Below are 6,081 nucleotides of genomic sequence, written 5' to 3'. Positions count from 1 at the left end.
ATGAAGAGATGGGACCAGATGCCATGATCTTCCCTTTTTGAATGTTGAGTTTTAAGCCAGCTTTTTCACTCTTCTCTTTCACTTTCATCAAGAGGCTCTTTAGTTCCTTTTCAATTTCTGCTATAAGGGTGGTATCATCTGAGTATCTGAGGTTATTGATATTTCTCCAGGCAATCTTGATTCCAGCTTGTGCTTCATCCAGTCTGGCATTTACCATGATGTACTCTGCATAGAAGTTAAATAAGCAGGGTGACAATATACAGCCTTGATGTACTCCTTTCCCAATTTGGCACCAGCCATTGTTTCATGTCCGGTTCTAACTGTTGCTTCTTGATCTGCATACAGGTTTCTCAGGAGGCAGGTCAGGTGGTCTGGTATTCCCATCTTTTGAGGAATTTTCCAGTTTGTTGTGATCTACACAGTCAAAGACTTTGGAGTAATCAATAAAGCAGAAGTAGACACTTTTCTGGAATTTTCTTGCTTTTGCTATGATTCAACGGATGTTGGCAATTTGATCTCTGGTTTCTCCGCCCTTTCTAAATCCAGCTTGAACATCTGGAAGTTCACAGCTCACGTACTGTTGAACCCTGGCCTGAAGAATTTTCAGCATTATTTTGTTTGTGTGTGAGATGAGAGCATTTGTGCAGTAGTTTGAACATTCTTTGGCATTGTCCTGCTTTGGGATTGGAATGAAAACTTATCTTTTCCAGTCCTGTGGCCACTGCTGAGTTTTCCAAACTTGCTGGCATACTGAGTGCAGCACTTTCACAGCATCATTTTTTAGGATTTGAAAGAGCTCAACTGGAATTCTATCACCTCTACTTGCTTTGTTCATAGTGATGCTTCCTAAGGCCCACTTGACTTTGCATTCCAGGATGTCTGGCTCTAGGTGAGTGATCACACCATTGTGGTTATCTGGGTCATGAAGATCTTTTTTGTACAGTTCTTCTGTGTATTCTTGCCACCTCTTCTTAGTATCTTCTGCTTCTGTTAGGTCCATACCATTTCTGTCCTTTATTGTGACCATCTTTACAAGAAATGTTCCCTTGGTATCTCTAATTTTCTTGATATGACTTCTTGTAATCTTTTTAAAGGAGCATGAAAATCAATTCCCAGTAGTATCATGGATGAGCTTGTAATAATCATGGATCTTTAAGAAATACTCCACCGATATTTTTTTCCCCAGTGCTGAATTAAATATGGGCAAAGAAACTAAAATGCACTGAAGAGTTAGCAAGAAATAAAAGAATTCTCAGAGTCAAAAAACTAAAAATAAAAATCAGAAAAGTATGCAAAGAACTAAAACTAGTTTTCACTTTGAGGATTAACTTCACCCAGCTAAGCATGAGTTTTCATTCTCACAGGTTTCTAAAAGCGCCCCAAGCCCAGTGTCCACACAAGCTGTGTCAGTCACTCAGTCATGTCTGACTCTGCAACCCCACAGACTGTGGCCGGCCAGGCTCCTCTGTCCACGGGATTTCCCGGGCAAGAATACTGGAGTGGGTTGCCATATCTACCTTCAGGGAATCTTCCAGCCCAGGGATTGAACCCACATCTCCTGCATCTCCTGCATTGGCAGGCAGATTCTTTCACCACTCAGCCACCACTGATGCTGGGGTGCTATGGGGCTACCTCCTTGCTGTAAACATAAAGGAGAAATCATCAGTTTCTTCACAGAGCAGCAAGAAGATGGATTGTCTCAAACCTTGTCAGTGGGGAATGGGGGAGGGGTGGGGGGGGCAGAATTTATAACCACAAAATGGCCTCACAGTAGGTATTCAGTCCCTAAAAAGCACTCTCAGTGCACCACGGAGAAAGAAAACCCCTCAGGGCAAGAATGTAAAGTGGTTCTGGCTTGGCAGAGCCTTCAGGCTCTGAGAATAACACTTAAGTTCAGGCCTCCAAGAAGTCCCACTGAGAAGACTCCAAGAAATCTGAACTCATGGTCAATAACCACAACACTCATAAGGAGTGTTGGATGAGAGCTCACAGGAAAAGACAGGCTCCAGAATCAGAACCACAAAGGCGATACGGGATGATCAGACAAGTACCAGGACAAAGTGTGTCAAGCGGCGAAGTAATCCCCCCGAGGAGAGAACTGGGCAGTGACAGAGCTGGTGTTTCTAGCCACAGTCTGAAATCAGATTTGTCAGATAATAAGGCATTTTCTTTTTCCTTTTAAAGGTAATACTTAACATGCTCTGTATTTACCATCCTCAGTTTTGCCAACACTCAATCATGTTTGCTGAATAATTTTTGTAAAAAGCTAAAGCATATTTAATAGATAACTTTGAATCCTCACTTATACCTCTGAGCCATTTCATTTCTGTCCTTCCCGCCCCAGAGGTTTGTCATACTCCCCAGGCTTGTCTAACTCTTCTTCAATTTGTTCTTCCTTTGACATTGTTTTGAACAATATACCTATCATACGTGGGAGATTTTTGGTATAACGGAGGGTAGGAAACAAGGAGTCTCTTCTATCTTGTTAGATTTAGCCAATGGCTTTCCAGAAAGATTTTATGCTTCAACCCATCTTGCATCAGAGTTAGTTTAGCTCCACATTCTAACAAGGATCAGTTTTATCAGCTGTTTTAATTTTTGCCAATACTGTGTGTGAGAAGTCACTTCACTCATGTCATGTCTGACTCTCTGTGACTCTATGGACTGTCTCCTCTGTCTAAGGGATTCTCCAGGCAAGATTACTGGAGTGGATTGCCATTTCCTTCTCCAGGGGATCTTCCCGACCCAAGGATGGAACCTGAGTCTCTAAAGTCTCCTGTGTTGACAGGTAGGTTCTTTACCATTAGCACCACCTGGGATATTATAGGTCTGATATTGTGTCTCATTGTCTTAATTTGCATCCTTCTGAATATTAGTGAGGCTGAGCCTCGTTTAAAATGGGTTTTCTCCTTACTAACTTGCCTGTTCAAATCCTCTGCTTATTTTGTGACTGGTTTCTTAGCCCCTTGCCAGTTGATTTGTGTCCATGCTGTTTACCAATTCTCTATAAATATGGGTGTTGTGAATATCCTCTTTCAATCCATGGTTTGTCTTTTCACATTTTTAAAGGTTTTCTCTGATGCCCAGAAGTTTTAATTTTGGCATAATCCATGTGTTAATATTTTTTATTTTTTCTTTATGTCTTGTTTATAAAAGCATTTTTCTACCCAAAGTCATAAAGATACTTTCCTATATTTCACTCTACATGTCCTAAAGTTTTGCTTTTCACTTTTGAATCTTTAATCTATGTGGGCTTCCCAGATAGCTCAGTGGTAAAGAATCCATCTGACAAGCTGCAGACCTGGGTTCCATCCCTGGGTCAGGAAGATCCCCTGGAAAAGCCAATGGCAACCTACTCCAATATTCTTTCCTGGAGAATTCCATGGACAGAGGTGCCTGGTGGGTTACAGTCCATGGGGTCACAAAAGAGTTGGACACAACTGAGTAACTAACTTTAAACTGTAAGGGGAACATTAAGAGTAGTTCAGTTCAGTTCAGTCACTCAGTCGTGTCCGACTCTTTGCAACCGCATGGACTGCAGCACGCCAGGCCTCCCTGTCCATCACCAACTCTCGGAGTTTAATCAAACTTATGTCCATTGAGTCAGTGATGCCATCCAACAATCTCATCCTCTGTCATCCCCTTCTCCTCCCGCCTTCAGTCTTTCCCACATCAGGGTCTTTTCAAATGAGTCAGCTCTTCGCATCAGGTGGCCAAAATATTGGAGTTTCAGCTTCAACATCGGTCCTTCCAATGAACATCCAGAACTGATCTCCTTTAGGATGGACTGTTTTGATCTCCTTGCAGTCCAAGGGACTCTCAAGAGTCTTCTCCAACACCACAGTTCAAAAGCATCAATTCTTTGGTGCTCAGCTTTCTTTTTAGTCCAACTCTCACATCCATACACGATTACTGGAAAAACCATCGCCTTGACTAGATGGACCTTTGTTGGCAAAGTAATGTCTCTGCTTTTGAATATGCTGTCCAGGCTGTTTATAGCTTTTCTTCCAAGGGGTAAGCGTCTTTTAATTTAACGGCTGCAGTCACCATCTGCAGTGACTTTGGAGTTCAAAAAAATAAAGTCTGTCACTGTTTTCACTGTTTCCCCATCTATTTGCCATAAAGTGATGGGACCAAATGCCATGATCTTAGCTTTCTGAATGTTGAGCTTTAAGCCAACTTTTTCACTCTCCTCTTTCACTTTCATCAAGAGGCTCTTTAGTTCTTCACTTTCTGCCATAAAGGTGGTGTCATCTGCATATCTGAGGTTATCGATATTTCTCCCAGCGATCTTGATTCCAGCTTGTGCTTCATCCAGCCCAGCATTTCTCATGATGTATTCTGCATATAAGTTAAATAAGCAGGGTGACTATATACAGCCTTGATGTACTCCTTTCCCTATTTGGAATCAGTCTGTTGTTCCATGTCCAATTCTAACTGTTGCTTCTTGACCTGCATACAGATTTCTCAAGAGGTAGGTAAGGTGGTCTGGTATTCCCATCTCTTTAAAAATTTTCCAGTTTGTGGTGATCCACATAGTCAAAGGCTTTGGCATAGTCAATAAAGCAGAAATAGATGTTTTTCTAGAACTTTCTTGCTTTTTCAATAATCCAACAGATGTTGACAATTTGATCTCTGGTTCCTCTGCCTTTTCTAAATCCAGCTTGAACATATGGAAGTTCTTTGGTCACATACTGTTGAAGGCTAGCTTGGAGAATTTTAAGCATTACATTGCTAGCGTGTGAGATGAGGGCAATTGTGCAGTAGTTTGAACATTCTTTGGCATTGCCTTTGGGACTGGAATGAAAACTGTCCTTTTCCAGTCCTGTGGCCACTGCTGAGTTTTCCACATTTGCTGGTATATTGAGCACTTTCACAGCATCGTCTTTTAGGATTTGAAACAGCTCAACTGGAACTTCATCACTTCCACTAGCTTTGTTTGTAGTGATGCTCCCTAAGGCCCATTTGCACTCCAGGAAGTGTGGCTCTAGGTGAATGATCACACCATCGTGGTTATCTGGGTCATGAAGATCTTTTTTGCATAGTTGTGTGTATTCTTGCCACCTCTTCTTAATATCTTCTGCTTCTGTTAGATCCATACTGTTTATGTCCTTTATTGTGCTCATCTTTGCATGAAATGTTCCCTTGTGCACACCAGGAGCCAGGAGAAAGGAGCAATGTCCCCCCAAGAGACTGAACCTGAGGGAAGGCCTCAAAGGTTGGGGCGGGGTGTGGAGCCAGCTGGCATGCAGTACTCACACATGCCAGTAGGTGCCGCTCCACCACTGCCGGCCCCTGCAGGAGAATCAGAACCACTCCTCACTGAATCTGTTTCTTTAAATCTGCAACCTAGTAATTAGTAACCAGGCTGTTTTCAGGTATTTTTGCCATGTCATTACCAGGAGGAGATGTGTCAGGTTTTTAGATTACTTCTTGAAGTCCCTTTAAAATTACTTTCTTTTATAGTCAGGTATTTGACGATTCTCCGTGATATGTTACATGCTGGAAACTTTCCCAAAATTGGACAGCAATGTATGTTTTGCTTTCATTCGAGATTGAGTCATTGTAGGAAATATAGTCTCAGTAAGTAATTCTGTCAAAATGCTAAGAAAGTTAAGCCTACGTTTGGCATTAGGTGGACTATTTCAGAGGCTGAAGCCACGTGGTCTCACCACCTATGCCAGAGGGTCTGATGTGGGGAAAGCAATAGTTCTCAATAGTGGGCAGGAAACAGGCTCGAAGGCACAATTGACTGCTCTCAATGTACGTGGCAATTTTGCTTTGGATTATTTTCTTCCCTGGAGGAAAAAATGGCCACAGTAAATGGCCTTCATAAACTCCACAGAGGTTCTGTTATGCAGGGAAAAGAACCCTGGGGCTCTCAACCCAGCCCCTCTGGGAGCACTCCGAACTGATGGGAAAACATTCTTTAAACTGCTCATCCTCTGCTTGTAGAGACTTGTGTCCCAGAACTAGATCTGGTCCAAAGTGAAGACAAACTGACAATCAGTGCTTCTGTTTGGACTTTGTACGGCTAAAGGGGACGCACTAGGATTATACTCTCTATTGTTTGAAAGAGAC

This window comes from Bos indicus, chromosome 4 (genome assembly GCF_029378745.1).
Source record: "Bos indicus isolate NIAB-ARS_2022 breed Sahiwal x Tharparkar chromosome 4, NIAB-ARS_B.indTharparkar_mat_pri_1.0, whole genome shotgun sequence".
Classification (NCBI taxonomy): domain Eukaryota; kingdom Metazoa; phylum Chordata; class Mammalia; order Artiodactyla; family Bovidae; genus Bos; species Bos indicus.
Note: the sequence above shows the minus strand (reverse complement) of the source record.